At 47.7% G+C, this 23651-nt stretch overlaps 2 non-coding genes across 2 annotated transcripts; both read right to left on the reverse strand.

Moving 5' to 3' along the window:
* Positions 1–19856: 19856 nt before the first annotated feature.
* On the reverse strand, positions 19857–19997 carry LOC147414299 (U4 spliceosomal RNA). Its single transcript, XR_015183931.1, has one exon. It is a non-coding gene; the product is annotated as a U4 spliceosomal RNA (small nuclear RNA).
* A 493-nt stretch (positions 19998–20490) lies between these two features.
* LOC147414300 (U4 spliceosomal RNA) lies at positions 20491–20631 on the reverse strand. Its single transcript, XR_015183932.1, has one exon. It is a non-coding gene; the product is annotated as a U4 spliceosomal RNA (small nuclear RNA).
* Positions 20632–23651: the final 3020 nt, after the last annotated feature.

Genomic DNA, 23651 nt, shown 5'->3' on the forward strand with positions numbered 1-23651 from the left:
GCTGTCAACAGGAACACTAGGAAGAACAAACTAAGGACAGCATAGAGCAAAACAAGGCCATACAAACCCAGCTTAAGTTGGCTGTTGTATTCTTCACGTATTGCCTCCAAGAGGAGTACCTGAACCTACCAGCAGCACTGTGACATCTCTGGTTTCAGAGCCTGCTCCCTTCCATTTATTTCTCATTTCCAGAAACTGCTGGGAAGGGGGGCGGCAGGAAAGGGTTATTTCCCGTCGTATACAGCTTCCTCTTTTTCACTTCACGTCTTATATTTACTTCCCTCTGTTTATAGTCCTGAGCAGCAAACAGCTCATGCCAGGAAAAAACACCCTATGCTAAGACCTGATGCCTTAAACCGAATTCATGTTCCCGCTTACTAGACAAATAAATGTTTTCAGTTTCACAGCTACCAAAGGCTTAAGAATGCCAGATCCCCAGGTACACAAGCCTTGAATGCCCCTGTATAGCAATTCACAGACAGATGACCCACAGTTGTGTGAAGCTAAAAGAGAAACTAATCCCTTGCATGGTTCCTTTCTCTGTAGATTCACTGTACTCTTAGAGTCCTGAACAACAAGAAACAATTACCAAAGATGGATAAGCTTAGTCAAAAACTTCTTCCATTGCTCTATGAACAATCTTCAGGAGGGTCAGAAAAGTTTGTAAAGGGTTTGCAAGTCATAGCTCCAGCCCATGCTGTGACACAGCGCATGCAAAAGCAGTAGGCTGAGCTAATCTCAACACTTGTACAATATTTAAGAGCACGAAGCGGGGTTTTCTTTTACTGGACAGAGAAGTTGGAGATTGCACAAGAAAAGTCCGTGATACATAAAACGCTTCACACAGAATTAACCAGCCTTTACTCAGTGCTCTAATTCATGACCTCCAATGATTCAGACCACCATGATTTAAGTACTAGTGTCCTCAGACAATTGTCCCACCCACAAGTTACAGTAGTAATTGCAGAAATGGAAGCCATTTTCAGCCACATTTTTCAGCCACAGCAGTTGACAGCTCCACACCCTAAACCTCCACATATTCCATTTTATATTGATGTAGCAGGCTGTGACCTGCAGCAACTGTAGGCAGTAAAGTCTGAATTCCAACGAGGATCACAAATCAGAGTCCTCACCCTAACATTCACAACCCCTTGATAGCACAAAAACTCATCTACCTTTCAGAAATGGAGAACTGATATGCAGCCCTGAACAGCCCAACATAACGTGGCAAGTCCATGTTGTATCAGAATAGAAAGTAAGTCTGACTCTCAGGCCTGTACTAAAAATACTTAAGTTGGAATTTCTCAGTCTGAATCTGCAGCCTGCTATGAGCTCCACCTGCTACTAAGTCTTTTGTCAGAATCCTCTCCTTTTGGAAGCAAGCAGACTGGTGTTCCTACAGGCAGTTATAGTTAGCTCTGCAAAAGATTACGAGGAACAACAATCTGCACAAATTAGAGAGTCTCCATGTCTCTCCCTGTGTGTCAACTGCCAAACTGGAAACAGCTTTGGTCTCCAAGGAGGGTAAGTACAGACTCTGATGGTCCTCTCCGAGAGTGGCTCTTCTTGTGCAAGATCTATTTCTGATCTCTGCCTGACAGCAAATAGATCTTCAGTCATTTCCAGGAAGTCCCAGACAAAGGCATTAGCAAATGGCCAATATTGACCTAACTGTCTCTGGGAGGGAGGCGGGTTGGCTCAGACAAAAGTAAAGGACACTAGCTCTGTTCAAAGACAGCGACATATCTGAACAAGAGTGAAACGGCATCTTGGCTGAGTTTGGTGGAAGGAACAGACTGGAGTGAGTATAAACGTTTTACACAAGGGACTAAGCAGTTAATACAATCTTAGTACTGACCTGGGCTGGATTTCAGCCAACACCCTGGATGGGAAAAAAAAAATATTTAAAAATAAAAACATTAGTCACCAATGCACTAACCTTTTTCGTCCTCTATTTGTCCTCACACCCACAAAACAGCCAGTTAACCCTCCTCATGCATGTCATAAGAATTTTTATCTGCTGCTGGCTTCCCTCAGAAAGTTTCTAGAAACTGGGATCAACATTCAAAAGAGTCCAACAAGATCTGCTCTCCTCTGCCAAAACAGAAAAAAAAAAATCATGAAAATGAAACAAGCAGCCACTGAACTGACCCCTCAGGGACAATTTCCCAGGGCCAAGGCCTCTGATCAAAATACCGACTCCCTTGTATTCCTGCAGGAAGAGGGGCTCAGCCAAGCCAGCTATCAGAGGAACCAGACCCTTCCTGCTACATCAGCATGCATCTGCTCCACAAGCCATAGGTCAAAACACAGCACACACATTGCCATTTTACAAACATCTAACAAATCTAGTACAAAAGAGACCCCCATTAACTAGAGCAAAGAGTCCAAGGATGAGTATAGAAACAGCAGGAAACAAGACACTACAGATTTTAAACCACAGCTCTGGTAAAGAGGATGAACAGAAGCTCAGGGCTTGAGACTTTTCTAGTCCCTTGGGCTGATCAGTCAGGCAAACACTCGTGGAAATAGCGCCAGTGGGCGGTAAGGGCATCACAGCGCCAGGAAATTTATCATACCCTACAATTTTGCTACAGCAGATGCTACTCTAAACCCATACTGCTCTCTCCAAGTCAGGTACATCAGGTTGATGCCGTATAATTAATATATTGCCAGAAGTCGGTTTGTCCTCCTTGAAAGGAAAGGCTCCCTCTACTTATTATTATTCTTCCCTAGCAGCACGTAGAGCTGCTGGGAAAGTAAGTCATCTGTCTCCTCCAGCAGACTAGCTTTCTTCCTTCAGCATGAAAGTACACTCTTTAGAGACCTGAACCAGGCAGTCTGTTCTCACACCTTTCTGGAAAACACAGGGAGAGAACAGTAACAACTGTAAGGACAGCAGACAGTGGAAAACGCTGCTGCAATTTGTGTGCCAGATCCTGCTTGGCCCTGGACTACAGGACTTGGAGAAAACCAGCCAAGTGCAGAGATGGGTCACACCCAGCTACTACTGAGGAACCCTCTCTACACGCCCTCTGAAACGAGGGTAGACAAGGGCATTTTTAAGCCCTGGGTGGACTGTATTTGGTTGAGATTTGCATAACTGTAGGCAGTCGGGTCTGAGCTGAACTGAAAATTGCCATAAACAACACTGATGTTACAACACACGCTAATCCAGTACGGGATAACTCTTCTGAGCAGCTTCTAAGCAGTGTGCCATAAGCAGTGGCAAATCAGAACACCGTGAACACACAGCAGTGGTTTCCAAATCTTTGGGCAACAGCAAACCTTGTTTGCTTGCACTCCAGAGCCCTCCGGTGGAAACGACAAGCGTGTAAGCTTGACCACTTAAGAAGACACCTTACAGCAGCTGTAAAGCACTTAACCACTTGGAGATCATGATTAGGTAACTGCTGATTCTAACTCATCTAGGGAAGTAAAACACGTTACATCAGGATTTACATGGGAACAGAGCACAGGAGTTCCACTGGACAGTCGGCATCCTGGAGTGAAGGATACAGTTTCACAAGATGCAGAAAGGCGAATTAACAGTTCACCACTGCCAAAAATGGAGAGGTTTTACTCCCTCTTCCAGACATGTGCTGCTGCCACTTACTTGTGAGAGCCAGAGCTGCACAACACCCCTCTGTGAATCAGTTCGACAGAGTACACACCCAGCCAGAAAAACTGACCGCTTTCTTTCAGGTTAGAAAAGAGATGAGCACAGCAGTCAGCAAGAAGGAAGGGATATGCCCAAACAACCAGACGAAGGAGCAGACAAGGACTAAGTATGAGTGAAAGTAAAGCCATCCCCCCTTTCAGCAGCAGCAAGACGTTATATTGACTCCACTGCCAGCAGGACCAACACCTCAGATAGCCCAGCATCTCACCTTTGCCACACAGATAACCATAGTCAATAAGATTGCTAAAGATCACTATGATACTATCCATCTGCATATGTAAAAACGGTTTTGGACACAGCCAGATCAAAATACTGCCAGAGCTTGCACATCCTAAGTTAATTATCTGCCTTTTAAAAAGTAACAGAAACAGGAAAGCATGTGGACCCTACAACCAGTAAAGGGAAGGGTAAGATTTGCATGGTTATGCAAGAATACACATGAAACTTAAGGGAAGAAAAAAAAATAGCATCTTTTAAACAGTGGAAATCCTATCCAAGCAGCATAAACAGATCTGAACATAGACCCATCCAGGCAAACTGCCAGTTACAAAATTTGAGACACGCATAAAGATGATGAAATGAAAGGCAGAAATATTAGTATAAATTCTGAATTCATTAGAAGCACAAATTCTGCCTGAGATGTAGAATGCCCTAGCTACCAGCAAAAGCAGGATTCCAGCAATAAAGAACAGGGACACTACAGAGACACTGCAATCGTATCCATATTTAGTACAGTCTTATTGAGGCATTCCTATCCTGAAGGCTCTTAAATGGGATATCAGAATGCAGACTTGAGAGATTTTAGTCCTTGAAGAGAATATTTTTCATTAACTCCAGCAGCTTCCCATTCAGTAAGTAACACGCATTATCTCCCAAGAGCATAAATGCAAAGAACATTCAACAAATGCAAATCTACCCTTAAAAACCGAGGCATCTCAAGTCCTAGCAAATCTCACCCAGATACGGGGGATGCCAAATAAAAGGTTAGTATACTGAGATACAGTTAAAGAGACTTGCTGGCTTGATCTGCCAACCACTCTGAGGCAGGTTGTTTCCCTTTTTTTAAAAAAGGAACTTTTGTCAACCGCAGTATGTGGTTTAACTGGCTTCTTAACCATCTAATTATTAAAAAAATAACTCTCAAAATGGTGGATTTTTCTTTTTTAAGGAGTTTTTGTTTCTGCAAGGGCTCTCTGCAACAGAGAGAGGGAGCAGGCTTGGAAGCAACACTGAACTCTTCCTAAGCCAAAAAGCATAAGTCGTCATCAGCAACCGACTTTACACAAAGCGCTGCCAAAAGCACAATGTAAACTCACAGAGCAGAGTAGGGGGAAATAACAACAAAATATTCAACATTTTTCAGTCATGTGGATCTTGGTACTACTTACAACTATAATAGGTAGAAAGTTTTAAAATGAATCTTTCAATCTGATGAGCATTCTACTAAAACTTAAAGATAACCCAAGCAATTACAGAGAGTGGGCAAGCAACATCTTTGAAACACAATGGAGTACAAGGGGCCAAGAAGCACATGGCTAAAAATCTATGTAAGGCAGCTTTTTACTTTAAAAGCAGCTTCTGGGAACGAAAGGACGACAACGTTCCAGAAATCAATGTGGGAACTGGTCCCCCAGTCTACTTTGGGAGAAGATGTGGGTGGTAATTTGATGGAGATTGCTGATGGTTTTACAGCTTTTTTTTTTTTTTTCTTTTAGCATTGGCAGAAGAATGTGGCTCAAGAGTTTCACAATGTCATGACAGAAGCCCACTGAAAGAAAGGAAATTGTTAAAGCCAGACCAGAAAATCAACATTTTTAGAACCAGAATATATTGTAGCCAGCGGATGGAGAAGAGCCAGAGAATGTTTAAGGTTTTCTTCTCTCTTCCTACTGGGAGAAGGCAGATAACCTATCATTCAACCTATCACCTGGCATCATGACAGAACTATTAGTCACAAGTCTGCTTGTTTCATCACCAGCAAGAGAAATAGTGAGGATTTCTTTTTACCAAGAGCAGTATTAACAAAGCAATTAAACGCATGACAGCTTCTTCAAATCAGTGCCCCGCACAGAAGTTGTTGTTCTGTTATTAGACAAAGGAAAATTTTATTCTATCAACTGAAGGCTGCTTTACTTACAAAAGAACTCATGACCACAGAAAACTGCAATTAAAAAAAATTACTAAGACCAAAGAGAAAGTAGATTTTTGAGAGGTAAAGATGAGTAAGAGACCAATCTCCAGCGCTGACCAAAAATGGAAATGCCAGCAATACTGAAATAGAAGCAGCATGAGGATAAACTTCCCTTTCATAGGTACATGAAATAAATCCTTCCTTAAATTACTTTCTAAAAAAGGGTTTTCAGCATGATGTCTGATTGTTCCTCCCCCCATCCCATGAACGTCAACAATCATCTGAGATAACTGGAGAGAATATTTTGCACTAGTCTACAGAAGTCAAGATTCCCAGCCCCTACATTTCTGCTTTGATGAAAATTAAGTTGACTTCTTTGTCTCAACTCATCATATCTTCCCTGCTATACACTGAACTAGGGCATAGTGGAAAATTGATTCATTTCCCTATCAAATACCTAGATACATACAGATTTTATATGGACATGTACCTACTCACATCACTATCATCCCGTTACTGCTGGGTACTTTAAAATTAATCAGATCCACTTCAGAACCACACCGGCATTCACAACGCACAGAGAAACAGAGGGACCAGGTTCTTCCACTTACACATTGAATGTACAAAGACAACCTCCCACACACGCACAACAGTGCAACTGCCCCCTCTCTGAGAACAATATTCCACTCCTACCTCTGTGACAAACCAAAGCCCAACTGCTTAAAGCAGCTGGAAAATAGACTAAGTCCAAGTCCCCCCACCCCCCAAACCAGAAAATAAAAAAATAGCTGTTTCTGCCAAGCAAGCGCTGAATACACTGCATTCCATTTCATTAAAACAATTACTCAGAAGCCAGCCAAGAATTACATAAAGCTTCCTCCCTGCACCACCCCCAGCCCCTTCTCTTCAACCCTCCTCCCCAACAAACAGCTTCCCAGCTCTGCAAAGACAGGCTCACACGAGAGCGATACCGCTCCAGAGAAAGTGGCACTGAACGCCTCACATCACACCGGGTATTCCATTCCGTGTACAGCGTTTTTCAAACCTAAGCAATGCAATCAGAGGACTCTAGCAGATCCAGTCAGCCTAGAAGGTCTCTGAATTTCCATCAGAGAAATGGAGAAATCATAAGCTGTATCATGGTGACCTGTTTCATGTAGTTTTCTCCCTCACATTTGATGGTAAAGTAGCATCCAACAAATTAAGCCCTTAACCAACTCTCACAGAAAAATGACTGATAGCCTAACAGATTTTATCTCTAACTTGCATGGCCAAGGCTTTTAAGCACGATCCCAAGGCAGAAGGTGCTGGAGGTGTCAGATTTTAGCAATTAAGAATTGTGGGAGCAGCATGCCAGAGCAGCTATGCTTGTGAGGCAACAGTTCCCTGAGCCCAAGGGAACTGTTCAGGACAGCCAAGCAGCAAATCTCAGATTAAGCACCAGCAGGAAAACTACAAGCTTAGGGTTGTAAGAACCTGACTGACAAATTCATCCCAAACTCCACACAGCCACTCCACAGCTCCCAGCCTGACTGACAGTGCTGAGCTCCTCACATTTCACAGCAGAAATAAAAGGCAGCTTCTTCTGGCCGACACCACTCACCCACCCACAACACTGAGTTGGCCACTGATAAGAGATTTCATGACGTGGATGAAATGGCATTTCATTCCCTCCCCCAGTGCTCCAGCTCTCTGCAGGGTTCCTGTCTAACTGCTGGAGCTCCTTGCAGCCAGGCAGAATAGTTCCAGCTGTGCATCATGCTGCCTAAGCAGACCTACAGAGCCCAAGAAAAAGTCTCCTACATAAAACCATAATGAACAAGAGGGAGAGCTGCAAACCAGAAGTCCTTCTCCTAGGCATCTTACTCTTGTGGACCACCTCTGCCCAAAAGGGGTAATTTGCTAGCAGCAATAATAATAAAAAAAAACCCTAGTCCCAAGGCAGTTTCTGGTGCTGAGAAAGCAGCAGACACAACTAATGGTCAAACAAGAGAAGCAGCAGAGAAGACCAGCCAGGCCATCATCTTACTCCAACTCGTGGGGCACCAGTAACCTCAACTGACACGCAGTTAGCCTTAGGCTCTTTTGTCTGACCCAGCTGAAATTAACAGCTCCAACCCAAAGGAAACCTTTCCAGAGAGAAGCCTTGAACTTGATTAGAACGATGAAAGAGGACAGAATAAGGGAGTATTAAGCCCCTAATCCACAGCAAATCACTTTCAGCCCTCCTGCCCATGACCTTTTCTACTTCTGGCTTTTTTTGCCCACTGCTGCTCATGAAAAAACCCAGCCTACTCGCAGTCCCTGAACCACCAGAAACTCCCCTATCGCACAAAGTTAAATTCTCTGCTCACCTTGCTCTACAGGGATGAAAATAAAGCGAGATCCTATCAGGCATCTAGACAGACACAGGATTAATTCTGTCTGCCAGCTCAACTTTGTGACAAAAACATGGGACTGGTTTATTCCTGGAGATCCCATGCAGTTTGATTTATAGCTCAGCCATTTAAAGCACAATTCCCCATGGAAAGTGTCATTCGGAAAGTGTCATTCAGAAAGTTTATTCCCTGGAGTGCCATTTACCTTTTTTGATGTTCCTCACATCATTTGCAAGATGTTAGAAGTTTAAACACATGCAATGAACAGTAAAACACAAGAAATCAAGCTACACTCCACTGCATGCTGCCAACAAGACTTACTTGATACCTCACCCAGCAAAGCCATCTACACCCAACTTGCATATGATGAGAACACTGTGAGAAGCGGCAGGACAAACTGCATTTGAAGACTCAGACTATCTCATCATCATTTAAATAATTTGAACTAAACTTCTGCACAGGGTAAAGACAGTCCAGCACAGGGAAACAGGAGCCAAGCACTAACAATGCAGGCTGCCTCCTGCTGTGGCCTGCCATAAGTTCTCTTGGATCCTCAGCTTATAGTTGTCTCAAACTCCTTAAATAAATTTCCCATGTAAATTCAGAATAATTACTGTCTGCTACAAGAAAAAGCTCCATTTATATGAGCAGAAAAAGAGCTTACCAGACTCCTAAACAGCACAAACACATAACCTCAGGGACTCAAGTTCCTGTAACCGAAACACCAACACCAAACTTGATCCACAGCACTCCAGTTGCCCTTTCTACTTCGTTTGCTTCATTGGGATTTAAAAACATACTTACACAGAAGAGAAAGCATGCATTTTAACACCAGTCAATCAAGGGAGCCTGTCGGCAGACAGCTGGTTTCTGCTGCTCTGAGGCCGTTTGCAATGAGAATAAGCACAAATGAGAAAAATAGCTGAGAGTGATAGGAGAAAGTCATCACCCACCTCCTATTTTTATGGTATATCTTTAGCACACAACATTCTCTGAGTGACTCCATGACGCTTTGTGGTAAAAGGGAAAGACTAGAGTAGAACTACTGTGGGGAACTTGGAAGAGAAGGGAAATCTTTCCTTCCTACTCACAGCCTGTCATAACAGAGGATGAAGAAAGGATGAGCAATCAGAAGGGCAGAGAGGGAACATTAAACAGGACTGAGAAGGGAATAAAAACTTATAAATCTAATTCAAACCTGCCATTGTAAGCTTTTCCAGCAATGGTGACCAAGTAAGCTTGGAAGTTACTATTCTGATATATTTAGCTGGAAGCTATTTCAGAAACACAAAGACCTCAACAAAAATTAACCATACTTTGCAGACAAGGAGTCCTATTTTGCAGATGGAGAAACAACATGCCTAAAGACAGGGCAAGTTTTTGAGGCTGTGGACAAATGGTTACCTCACGCTAAATTAAACATAAGCCACAGCTAAAAGAGGTGGCCTCACTTCCCAGTCCACTGTCCATGTAAAAAGACGACTTTCAGAAGAATCAGCTTGCTGATCCAGCTAACTGCCCGACGGTTACTGTGGACACAAGGAAAGAAGACGGGCACGGGGAACACCACACTCCTTAGAGCAGCCGGCAGTTAAATCAGGTTAAACCAATTTGAAATCACAACCACTTTCTCTGCAATCCTTTTAACTTCAACCCAAAATAGAAAGGAATGGTGCCACCCCTTGCTTCTACACTGCGCTGGATCTAGTTATCTCGCCACAGGGCAAGACAGTTCAGCTTACTGATCCCACGGCAAACCATTTGTTCAATTTGGGGGAAAGACATGGTTTTCCAAAAGATCAAAAATTTGAACCAATTTACTCTGGAGCCTGATACTTGCTAAGCAGCAAGCGCACAAGAGATGAGGAAGCTGGAATCACCATTTTTGACTGTCATCTGAAACTGGATGAGATACGAGGTGAGATTTTACAAACACTGAAACAAGAACAAGACCCAAAGAGACCTCCACAGGTCTCTACACAGCATTTTAAAATATAATAGCCTAGCAGTCATGACAACTTGTACTTCCAGGGCTTGTTATTAAACTAAGTTAGTTAGGATAGGCTAAAGTGAGCAAGAAACTCATTCCTTAAACCCCGTCTTCTTGTCATAGCCCGGGGAAGCTTCCCACAGACAATGTCTCACTTTCAGGCAGCTGGAGTAGAAGAGCATCTTCATTAACAGCTTCCGCATCAGACAAAAAGGGACACACAAGACCAGTACACAAAGGGAGGGAGGCATAATCCGAGACACAGAGCAGGAAACTGGGACCAGAGATCCTATTCATTCGCACTGATTTTCCACTCACGTAACACAACTGAATTCAGAATCTGTTCTGGCTATCTCCAAAGCTGCAGCAGATCCTGGATATCACAACTAACGCATTAGTCCGATTTAAACAGATTTGTTTTGTGGCCATGGACAGGCTTTTCCCCCGCCTCTAGTTGCACAGATTTAATTTAAAGAATTTATGTATGTCTGTCTTAGCAGCAGATCTGAAAATCAACTCTGATCTACCTAGAAGTGCATCATTACTGCTTGTTCCGCTGCCAGTCCTCAGAATTTGATCCATCATTTCTACAGTTTCACGACTTGTTTCATATAATAAATATACTTCAAGGGGAAAGAGGTGAGGAAAAATGGGTTCAGAGAAACTGAAGTATCATGATTCCCTGGGGAAAAAAGAACAAGTAGAGAGACAGAGTTAAAGAAGATGTATGAGAAGGGAGCCATTTCTTTCTCTAATGGTAGAGATGGTGTCGGAGGTTCAATTTTAACCAGGAGGGCAGCTGAACACTTGGGATAAGTTGACCTCTCCCAGCAAGCGACAAAGGAGCTAAAGACAGCACAGAGTCCAGCCTTTCCATGGAAATAGAGCAACAAGAAAAGAAGCCTCTCTCTGCATCACACACTGCTCGAGGCAGAGGACTCCCTGTCTGAGTTGCTCAGGACAATGAAGTCCCTGTTTTACGAGGGGTCACAACAGCTAAGAAGCTGAAACAAGTCAGAACCCCATTGTGCAGAGTATTAGTTCTGTTTACAGTCTTCTCACCCAGCAGCAGGAATGACTCAGAAACCTGAGCCAGTAGAAAGCCAAGGGACCAAATTACTTTACCAGTCTTCGTTCCCCCCCAATACCATTTCCTGGGCGTAGCTGACCACGAGCAATTTCACACTAAACTTTCAGTCCAATAAGACCAAAACCCACTGCATATGACTTCCAAACTGAAGCAACTGAGTCAGAAACAGGCAAGCATCCCCCTCAGAAGAGGGACAGACAGCACAGCCCTGCAGAGCACAACAATCTTCCAAATGTTAGGACAGGTGACAGATGGAAACACATGCACCCCCCTCCACACCACCATGAAAAATCAATGGCAAGATTGCTCCCTTTAAAGTCAATCTTGAGAGGCTTAAGCCCTGAAGAGAGGGTGGGGTAGAGTTCCTAAAAGAGGGAAGCAACTTTTAAAGTAAAGTCTCTTGTATCACTGAACCTTTGCATCCAGAATTTTGAGGCCACATTGCTAGACAAACCTTCTGCAAAAGAAAAACCCTTCTAGAAGTGAGCAAGCACACCTAAAATAAGAAGCTTACAGTCTAGTTTACATGCGCAGCCAAAACACTGCCACAAATACGTTCTCATCAGACAGAAATAACTTCTTTGTAAAACATCTTTTATAAGCTCTAGCGAATGCTGGTTTTTGATTACAAAATCCAGTTAAAAAAACCTGAACCTTTTAAACTAAAATAAATTTAAAAAAACAGTAGAGAAGCAAGAATTTCAAAGCCTGAAAAGAAAGCTTCTAAAACCAACACCATTTCGGTTTGGAGTTACCAAAGCTCAAAAAAAAAAAAAAAAAGTTTCACAGTACTGTTTGCAAACAACCCCTTTCTGAAAAAGGCTGTAAAAAACATTCAAAGTCAAAATCAAGCAGCATCTGTCAACCAAATGTAAAGTTTCCTTTCTCCTACTCCTCTCACCATAAATTACATGACACACTACATAAACTAGGTTTCTTCCTCCGCAAACAGCAGATCCTAATGGATCTGTTCACGCACATTTCTTAGACAAGAAAGCACCACAGAATCAAGATAATTCAACACCTAATTCAATATCTCAAACCATCTGAAGCAAATATATGCTGTAGGTCAAAGCACACCATGTAACACCACGCTGCGCTTTGGTAATCCCCTGAAAGGGGCGACAGCCCCGAGTTAGGCTTTTCACTCTTTAGGACAAAGTTTTAGTCTCTGTGCCAAATTGCAACACTGCAGAACGGCAAACTCAATTCAGCAAGCTTCCTGTCAAACTCCAAGCACATCCGCAAAATATGCTTCCTCAGAGAGATTCGAGGAAGACAATCTGGACAAGTCTGGTCAGCTGCTCGAATTCATGGTCTCCTCCCCCCTTCCCACAATGTGCTATTCTAGTTTACACCCAGACGCAGCACTGAGTGTCCTGTGCCACTGAGGCTCCCCCAGCTCAATGGGGTGCACCAGTTCCGCCTGCAGAGCTCTGAAACAGTTTCCTGTGCGCTGTGACACCACTTCTTCAACACTGAGGGGAATAAAAAGGAACAAAGTTTTTCTCAACACCAAACGAATCCCCAAAGCAACACAAATCCATTCTCACATGTTTCATAACTTCTCCAGCCCAAGCAGCATGAAACTGAGATAGTTCTGGACCTCCACGTTGCAGTGCACAAGAACACACTGCTCCACTCCATGAGCCCCAGGAAGAGGGAGGAGATTTTTCATAAATTCAGGGAGTTAAGACAGACACACCAATGGACTCTGTGAGGTGTTCCCTCATGCCCAGCACGGTCCATCAATCACTAGTCATTTCTGCACCACACAGATTCAGAAGCACGGTGTGGAAATATCTAAGCTGATTTTACTTGACACCAACTCTGAACCTGCAAGGCGTATTAGCTCGGGCTCAAGGATAAACTACTTTTGGTCCAAAACTGGCCCTGGAAGCAGTGCAGCTACGTCCACATGGCACTGTGCCTGAACCAACAAGTCCTGCCGGACCAGCTTGACTCTGGACGGAGCCAGCGCAGACATCTGTATCCATGGCACAGTTAATCCACAACTCAGATAATCCACCCATAGATAATGAGGAAAGAAAAGCAAACAACTCTCACCTCAGTTCAAAAGTTTGACTTATTTCAGGGGAGCTGTAGCAGCACCACATTGTTCCCTTACATACGCATCCCAAGGTGAATGTCTTCAGAGAAATGAGCGAGCAATTTTGGGGCTAACAATGATTCGCAGAGGGAAAATAGCTGGTGTGCCTTTCCGTGAGGAATTCTCTCCAGCAAAGAAAAGCCTAGCGAAAGGGTCCCACTTCTTTTTGTTCAGCTGCTTACTGTTAGATAATCAGATCTCGTCCAGTCTGAAAGACTGCACCAAAATTGAGAAAGACATAGTGTAATTAAGACTTGATGAAATCAAGTTGCTGAGACAAAAAGTTCTATTTTAAAAATCAGATCACAACTTTAACTTTTGGTTGTGCCAATACATTTAACACCTCAGAATAACAAAACAGACACAAATTCAGATATTTTTTCAGAATTTCTCTGCAGTTCACCTCCAACCCTCCTACAAAGGAAAGGAAAAATGTGTTGACTGCAGTAGCCTATTCGGACAACTGGAAAGTCACACTACCATTATTCAAGGAATGCAACAATTGCAGAGGGCACAGTACAGCTCCCGTGGTTCATTAAAGAGCATGTTGATGAGACGCTAAACTGGCCCTACACAATGCTATCTCTATGCTCACCTTGAAGGGCCACTCAGCAAGTCAATACACAGACTGGGTGAATCCTGTTCTGACTAGCAACGCATTCCTGAACAAGCTAGAAACTTGCACCAAATCTCCAAGAGATAACCAGGCTGAGGGATATGAGAAATGGTAAATAGAAGTGTCTCCACTTAAAGAAACAATAACTGTGAGAAGAAGCTGCAGTAGAAATTTGTTTCGTTTGCACCCCCAGCTACTTCAGCCGGGCAGAGGGCAAGGTTTCACTCCCCAAGAACAAGTCCTTCATGGTGCACCTTTCACCAGGAAGCCACACAGCTGATGGACTCCTTGCCCCATAAGTTTTATCATTAGCCCAATTCAGAGTCTGTTTTCTGAAGGTGTGACCACCAGTTTTACGCCAGCACTGTAATGCAAGCTTCCAGGTCCAGTAATAAAACGGCAATTTTCCCGGAGCATATCTTAACAGAACGTCTGGTTTCTATTAAAGGTAAGATGGAAGTAACGGATTGCAGCCCCTCCCCAATGTCTGATTTAATCGGTTTCATAAGCGGAACTCAGTCACCCTAATGTCTCCCAGAGCATAAGGGATTTTGGCAGATCCACCCCCTTTCCGGCTTGGTACCAAAGGAACTCAAACTCTCTAGATCTTTCCAGTGAGACCAGTTGCCCGACGTTTCCCCGCTGCACGGTTTCAGGTGGTTTCGGCACACCTGGGAGAAGCCAAGGGAGGAGAAGGCTGAGCTCCGAGCCCGGCGGCACGCTGGGCAGGGGCCGCGCTCTGCTCGCCCCCGAGGGCTCCCCAGTGATCACTCCGTCCCCATGCGAAGTTACAACAGGCTCGAGAGGCTGCGGGGAGGAGGTGTCTCCGACACCCCACCACGCTCCACGCTGCTCCCGGGACACGGGACCGAAGGGCGCCTTTTCCGGCCGGGGCACAGCCGGGACGAACGCGGGCGACCCGGACCGCGGGCGGGTGGCAGCGGCCCCAGGGCAGCCCAGCCGAGGGGCCCGGAGGCGGGCGGCGGCGCGGACCGGACGACGAGGCCAGCCGGGAGGGCCTGCGCGCTCCGCGGGGAGCGACACGTCCCCGGGCGCCGGCAGGCCCGACCCGAGCCCCACGGCGCGGAGCCGGTGGCGGCGCTGAGGGGCGCAGCGTGGCCGGGAGGGCCGCGGCCGCCGCCCAGGGCGCTGAGGGGCGACGCCCCCCCCCCACCGCGGGGAGTACGCGCGGCTCGGAACTCACCCAAGTCGTCCATGGTGCCGCCGCGCCCGCTCCGCCGTGCCCGCTCCGCTGCCGCCGCCCGCCTCGGCGCCTCGCAACTTTCCCGGCCCGCCCCCGCGCGCGCCCGCGGCCCGCGCGCGCCCCCGCCGCGCCGCGCCCGCCCGGCCCTGCCCCCTGCCGGTGCCGGTGAGAGCGGGAGCCGCAGGGCCGGCCCCCGGCGGGGCGGGGGACACTCGCCTTCCCGGCCCCCCCGGCCGCGTTCCCGAGCTCCGGTGCGCGGCCCCTGGGGTGGAAAAGTGCCCTGGGAAATGGCGGGGGGGGGCAGGAGGGCCCAGAGCTGCCGCCCGCCCAGGGGCCTGCCTGGGGCTCCGGCGCCGGGGCAGAGCCTGCCCTGTCCGGCCAGGAAGGCAACCCAAAACCCTGTTCTCTTCACCCGAGGAGCAGGATCCTCCCCAGGGGCACGGCCCCCCGAGGGCAGCCATACGGGCTTGCCGGTCTTGGCCTGGGGGTGCTGCAGCCCGGGAGTTGCCCCACAGCCCACGAACGAACGGCCATTTCTGAGCCCCGGATGATTTACCCAATCCACAGGGAACCTTGGGCAGGTGAAACCTTTCCTGAAACAATTTTCCACAAGCCGTTGCCACCATAAAGGAAAGCCACCAACCACTTCTCTTTTTGCTGTGTTTAAAAACCGTAACAGCCCTCCTGCATTTCTCATGTGATAGTGCGTCTTGAACGACCGTTTCCCACTTGGCTTTCCTTTCAAACCATTACCAAACCACACTCCCACGCAGCAAAGTCCTCAGCCTTGCCTGAACCACAGAGCAGCTCCACCCTCATCGGAGCTAGTGTTTACCATCGGGCGCTGGCCAAATCGTCACGGCAGTAAAAACAGTTGCTCAGCCCAAGTGTTCAGCTCCCAATCTGGTGAGAGAGACACCGAAAACTATGAGTGTGGGAACAGACAAGGATCCAGGAAACATGACTCTCGCAGCACTTTTCCTTACAAAATTACTACCAAGTCAGAGAATGTTCTCAGAGCTGAACAGCACATGTCCAGTTGTCGAGCTGAGATTACGGGATTGCATTTTCATAAAAACAGAGAACATGAGGTCAGCTGCTAGCAATCTCTGATGCTTTATTTTTCACTCTCTAGACACAAACACACCCAGTTTCCCCAGCTAGCACAATTCAACAGGCATCATTATTTCCTGTGTTAAGACATGCTATAATGAGAACTATCACTAGGGGGGCATGGAAATATCCCCTCCCTAGCCCCAGCTAATGCTTGTGAATAATCAACAGCCTCCAGGAAATTCATTCCAGGTTTTACTCCAAATCCATTTCTCAGAAAATGACATCCTTACCTAGATCTAAGTACGACTTGCACCGTAACGCTTCACCATTAACACCAAGGATCTTGCCTGACACCCCCCTTGCTAGTCCCTGAGCAAAATTTAAAACATTATTCGAAGGGACTGTTACCTTTTCTCAAAACCTATCACTGGCTATACAATGATGACTTGAGGATGAGTCCCCCCAGGTGGAGCAACATAAACCACTAGCATTTACTGGTAGCGTAGTGGACCCAAGGTCATCAGAAACATGTCCTTTCCTGGGGTCTGTATGTTTCTTCTAGCAACACGTGACGGGCATCTGTCTTGACTTGGGTTGTATTTTTGTCTCTGCACAAATAAAGTGCCTACTGTGCTCTGCTCATATTGTTGCCTGGTATGCAATTTTTATCTTCAGCTTCCTACCGTGTCCTTTGGAAGTGAGGGCAGATCAAGAAAGCAGTTTCTATTCTGTCTCAGGGCTGATATTAACATGTCATAGCACGAATTAGGGTTGTACCCACAAGAAATAGGTTGTGTCCAAGCTGCTCAGTGTAAAAAAAAAAAAAAAAAAAAAGAGTCTGTGCCTCTAAAGCTTTGGCTGTGGCTTCAGCACTGCTATGAAAGGGTCAGAGGTAGAAAGGCAGGGCTGCCACATGAGTGATATTATCCTCTACTAATACGGCTTTTAAAACCAATCTTACTCTCATTGCACCCCTCATAGCCAAGTGCTGTTCGTAACTGATTTCCTCTTCACACACTAATGTTTCTCACTTAAAATTGCCAGTCCTTAACCCTCCCATGATCACCTAAGGAGTACGGGCAGGCGAAAACCCAAGCTGATAAGACAACTGCTCAGTGGTGTGGGCTCAAGCTAAACTCACCCAACGTTCACCCTCTCCTGTCCTTCCTAACGTCCTGGAACTCCCGTTTTCTCGCCATCTACCTGCTCTCTGCCTCTGAAGCTCTCTCACTGACTCATGAACACCTGCTCGCTGCCCAAGCGCCATTCTTCTGCAGCTGCCAGCAGAAGCAGCTGCAGTTCCCCGGTGACAGCCACCTCCAGCAAGCTCTTTCCCACCAGAGCAGCGTACCCAAGGCGTGCCCAGAGGCTGCTGGCAGGGCTGAGGGGGAAGTGACTCTGAGAGCAGCTACATCCCTCATGACTGGTGCTCATCGGGAAGTGCTAGGGAACGAAGGCAGGTAGTGCGCCAGAGGCGTACACGGGGCTTCCTCCTGCGTTGTGCCCTGTGACTAAGGCACTCCATGACCCGACTTACTTTCCCAGAAGGTGTGACAAGAAGTTATTGCCCCCATTTACAGATGGGAAACAGTGCTGGGAACTGGAAATAAAGTCGGACAGTGAGTCTATATCAACCTAATGTTGGACTTCAGGACTCCCTGGCTCCAGGCAACCCCAGTGTTCAGAGTACTTGCTCAAGGCATCTTTCTGTTCTGTCAAAGCATCAATTACCAGTTAGGGACCAGCTCCATAGAAGGGTGGCTTAACCCCCTGACCTCCACACACTTGACACTCAGAGACTGGATGGATGAGCTGTCCACCTGTCCCCTTCAGGGCTGTAATCTCAGACGGATCGCCCAACAGAGGAGCGATCCAAGCTCATTTCAGAATACCTTCTATGAAAAGCACCGTTATTTACAGCAGACAATCTACGTTGGAGAAGAACCGACACGAAGCTACACTGACTTACTTGTAAGGCATGTGTAAAGCCTACCTGTGCACATTCCAGACAGTGACTTGAAACGGCAGAGCAATGACTTCATTGCAGCGTGTGTCCTCTGTCCTGTGCCACACGGACATCACACAAGGGGAGGTAGCTCTTTCTGCAAGGTGAACGCATAAAAGAAAAATTCAGGCAGGGCTTTAGGCTTAAGGCAATGGCAGTAAATTTCAAAATGCAACTTCCCCATTCAAGGTCCAACTTCACACTTGTTGAAAGGATCTATTACAGCAAAACGAACAAACTTGGTTTCTAGTGTAACACATAGGACATGACTTCACATTGCAAAATGGAAGCACCGCGGCAGTGTATTAGACAGTTCTGGTAGAAGAAACAAGAAACGATCAAGTGATAAAACCAATACTTATCAACACAGTTTATATGAATCAAAAAATTACATGAAGCATATTACTCACTGTAAACTACATATGCCTTTGGTATTTATCAGCGTGGCTCATTCTGCCAACGTGTAATGGCATCCCTGCGCTTCAGGTTTTGATTTCAAATTGATGTTCCTAGCAATGACATACAAATGGAGGGACAAATGTAGTCCACGAGGTTCCACTGTCACTCTTTGGTCACTGCTGCATATGATACCCCAGCATAGCTCACTGTTACAAATAAACCTGACAAAACCAGAACATTAATGTTCACAACTAAGTTTTCTACTCTGCCAGTTACAGTTTAAAACAGCTGCCAGGCTCAAGGTCTTACTGGCAGGGTAGGAGCATCCGGAAGGCACACATGACCGTACAGAGAACTTCCGAGGTAACCTGTCAGCTGCGTAAGCTGCACCTAATTCACACAAAGTGACAGAGGGCAGCTGCTTCCAGCTCCGGCAAAGATTCAGCCCAGGGAGCTGGTGTGCAATGGTCACTAGTTTCCCTCCACAGGGTCTGCTTAGGTATTAAGTAAGACAACAGCTGCAAATTAGAAATGGATGGGGTTTACTTATGTAACAGGATTTTACACCAAACTCAGCAGCTGCTTTTTCCACAGCAAGGGTTTGTGATTTCTTTGACAATAAAGAGCTTGCTGCTTTTTTTTTTTTTTTTAAGCAAGTGATGCCAATGGATATACATTAACAAATCCACACAAAATGGAGGTTGCAGTACTGCGCGCTGAAAGCTGTTCCCTAACGGGATCTGGAGCAGTTCTGGAGCCAGTCAAGCACGACTCAGACCTTCACTCCCCCTTCACTTGCTCCAGAAACGCCAGCCCTCTCCTCGCTGCCTAAGCTACCTTCCGAGAGGTCGTGCTCCTCAAGGGATCCTCCTCGGCAAGGGCTACACGAGCAGCGCCTCCCCGGTCCCCCCCCCGTCCCTCCACCTCCTTTATTCACGGACCGATTCTTCCTTTAGCAGCTTCGAAAGAAAAAGGGAAGAACTGAGCTTTTTGTGTAAAGGCGCCCTCAGTTTATTCACCGCGGCTTTGGCAGGAGCAGGCACTGGCAGCGAGGACGGAGAACGAAAACCCTTTGTTATCTTCCCCTAACAGACACTTACCTTCCCTCCAACCTTCCCGCTCTGAGATTTAATTAATTTCTAGTAAGCCGAAACTACTTCAGATTTATTTCTCTGTTTTTCACACCAAAATTCAGTCTCCGTAGAGACTGTCAAAAATTGCCAATGCCGACTATATTTCAAGTCGTCATGGCGGGGTATTGGGAAAAGTTTTCAATTAGCAATAATCGCGCCTCGGATTAACCTCATTGGCTACGATACTGCCACTGCGCAAAGCTGACCCCTTCCTCCCGCCACCGCCGCCCCTCGCCCCGGGGCCGCCGCCTAGCTCACGGCGAGCCCCGCCGCCCGCCCGCCGCCCTCCCGCGCCTCCCCCGGCACCGCTCCCCGCCCGCCGCCGTGCCCCCGCCGCCGGGAGCGGGGTGGCCCGTTTGCCACCCCGCTTCGTTCTGAGCTGCGGGGCGGCCGCGAAGCCTGCTGGGAAGGAGTATGCAAAGTAGGTGCGACGTCAGTGCGGGCAGCTCCCCGCTGGGTAAGGGCATCCCCACCGCCTCCGCGTACCGCCAGCCCCTCCCGAGGGCACCCCGGCCGGGCCCGCCCCCGGGCGGTGCAGCCCAGCCGGCGGTGAGCCCCAGACGGTCCCCGGGGACCCCCGCCCCGCCCGGGGACCCCCGCCCCGCCCACTACGGCGCACTCCGGTGCCCGGGAACCCCCGCCCCGGCGCCCTGCGCCGCTCTCCGTTTACATCTGCTTTTAACCACGTCCAAGCAGCCTCCGAAGAGGCTCTCAAAAATTGCCGATGCCGACTGTATTTCAAGTCGTCATGGCGGGGTATTGGGAAAAGTTTTCAACTAGCAATAATCGCGCCTCGGATTAACCTCACAGGCTACGATACTGCCACTGCGCAAAGCTACCGTTCTCCACCGCCCGCCCGGCGCCCCCCGCCATCGCCCCGCCGCCCGGTCAGAGCGCGCCGCCGCGCCCCCGCGCGCCCGGCCGCCCCGCGCCTTCCCGCGCCCCCCGCCCACACCGCGCCCTCCCGCTGGGGGCGGTGGCGGGGGGGTCGCCGGGGGAGGGAGAGGCAGGGCGGCGCGGCGGCGGGGCGCGGGGGGTGCCGGGAGGGCGCTATGGTAATGAGCGAGGATGGTGATGAGGAAGGGCCTGCCCCACAGCCCAGGGCCCGAGCCGGTGCGGGGGGAAGGTGTTCGCCAAAAATCTCTGTTTTCCGTGCCGGGGGGCAGCGCACGGGGCGGCGCGGGTCCCCCGCCCGGGGTGAAACGGGCTTTGCCGGGCGGGGCTGCCCTCGCCAGCCCGGTAGCACCAAAGGACAGTCACCACCCAAGGGCCTGAACGCACGTTTGGACTCTCAAAACACACACTAACCGGCTAACGGACACTGCAGACTCCCGCAGCTGCCAAAAAGCGGGGGGTGCCCCACACTTCCGAGGGGCCACGGCGGGGTGCGGTTCCTCCTTGTCATCGCGGAGTTACGGACCGCTACACACCGCCTCGGGCTTGTCTGGGCTTCCACATACCTGTAAGAGGCAAGAAAAACAGATTAGAAAAATCCTGCCGTGTTTTGATCTAAGCAGCAATTTGGGGAATGGATTTGCAAAGCAGTCGGAGCTGCTCGGGAGAGCCCGCTGTGTGTAAAACATGAGCACCTAGTGCCATGCGGCGCTCTGGCCTTCCTCCCGTTTTCGTTCTTCTTCTTCAGAAGTTCTTTTGGAAAAAAACCCAACCCAACCCCTTCATCCCAGGCGATTTGTGCAGTTTATCGTGTGATTATCAAGACAGACACCTGCACCAAGCAGAGAGGCACAGTCCGTTCCTGCGGGTCAGCATGGGGTCAGGCAGCTGCGTGGTGTCAGACTTGCGCAAGGACTCTTAAAGAGTCACCGCCAGCAGCCACCCCTGCCCGCTTGAGGAGGATCTGCTGCATCAGCTGGAAAATGCTGGAAAAAATCCCTCCTGCTTAGGGAGGTGCTGAGGAGTGGGAGCAATCGGTGCGGTTCTGCAAAAGACAAGTTGCAGTGAGCCACCAGCTCACTCCCGTGGAGAGGTGGTCCCTCCACCCCAGCACTCCCAGTTCCCCTTCTGTCAGCTGTCAGGTTTCACCCAGTCAGCTCACCCAGCCAGCAGAAACCCCAGCAAAGCGACAATGGGTCAAAGACAGACAGAGCCCAGGAAGGAGCTGGTGAGATGCACGACTGGTACAAGCCCTTCGGTGGCAACAAACTTAACCCTGAAGTGGCAACTGCCCTCTCCTTTTCCACCCATGCCTCCTCTGAAAGCTGACCAGAGACTGCTTGTCCCATGGCGACCTCTGGGGTTTTGTCCAGCCACGGTAACTGCAGCGCAACGGACCAGATTTTCATTATTTGTCCATCCTTGTTGCCACGGGCCCTTTCCACATCTACCTCCCAAACCTTCTCCCTGTCACACCAAATGAACACCAGGGCTACCAGCCAGGTCCGTCTCCCCTGGGGCTACATGTAGGTACCAAGAGTGCCAGAACAGGGCAAACCTACCAGCCCAGTGTACTCTCATAGCCTCCAACAATTCACACCTCAGGGAATTCCTGAGCTAGAAGAGATGTCTTCAACAGCCCTCAGTGGACTTTTCTTCCATTATTTGTTTAGTCACATTTTAAGCCTAAAACCTGTTTGTGTCAGTGAAAAGAAAATGCAAATGTTTTTGTAAGGATAAGCATCTACAATGCAGTTCATCAAAGCCACACTGGTATTTGTATCAAATCTAATCTGATTTTATTCTCGCGTGTTTCCTTGAGGGCACCTATGAAGCTCTCGCGTTCCCAATTTGACTTTATCAGGTGTCAGGAACTCGGGTTTTGGTCTTCTTTGAAGCATGGGAATTGTAGTCTCTGTGCTCAGGGCTTAATTTCTTTGTGAACTACATTTCCCAGAGAACTCTTCCGGCAGGCCAGCCCTTTCCTTCCGCCGTCCGGCACGGCAGCATTATGAAAGGTGAGTTTTCAGGCATTGTTCACCGTGTCACCGTTATTTCATCAGACGTGTGCGGTTGTTACCCACCCGCCCCCCATCATTATTACATCAAAAGGGACTCGGATGACGTGGCTGTCCCTCTGAATTTGTGGCCTGTAACCATTTGTAGAAACCTGTTTATCTTCTACCTCGGGCTTGTCCGGTCTCGTCTATGGAGCCCCTCGGATGCGTGTTAAAAACAAACTCTAGCCTCGGATCTCGACAGGTACGTTCAAAGAGTTTCACTTACTATGTATAGCAGGTTTTTTTTAAGCTGAGCACTTTCATTTTAAAAGCAGCTTTGCGTTTCACAGGAAATATTCTGCCCTGTGCAAGTTTATCCCACACTGTCCTACTTCCAGTAGCTCTCAAATTCATCTTAATTCTGCTGCTGGGCCTCCCGTTGCCTTCTCTTTTTCGTGGGCCAACCCATATTATATCTCCATTTCATTCCCCCTCAGAACATTTCCTTCTGAGAGATCTTTTGATGATGATAAGGGACAGGAATGGAGAATTTTCATCGGTTGAAGTTATTTAAATACTGTCAAACTGGCTTAACAGCCTTTGGGGAGCATCGCAACAGAAGTTATTCTCAAAGCAAATTACAGTTTATTGGGAGACTTTGTCCTTTCTAATTAATTCATATGGAAAATCAAGCCTCTTCAGAGGGAATGCCCAACACAACTCCTGCTAAACAACAAAACAAGGCAAAAATGATTGTGAACAGAATCCACTGCTTAGATTTCAAAGGTAATTCAGAATGAAGTCCAGTCTTTCCTGTAATTCAACTGATGATGATCTCTTGTGAACAAGAGATTAACTAAAACAAATCTACTTTTTGCCACTAGCATCAGTTTAGTATCGTGATACAGCTGAACACCCAAACTTTAAATGTATTTAGATATTGCTCCATTTACTGTAAAACTG

This window comes from Leptosomus discolor, chromosome 16 (genome assembly GCF_034619465.1).
Source record: "Leptosomus discolor isolate bLepDis1 chromosome 16, bLepDis1.hap2, whole genome shotgun sequence".
Classification (NCBI taxonomy): Eukaryota; Metazoa; Chordata; class Aves; order Leptosomiformes; family Leptosomidae; genus Leptosomus; species Leptosomus discolor.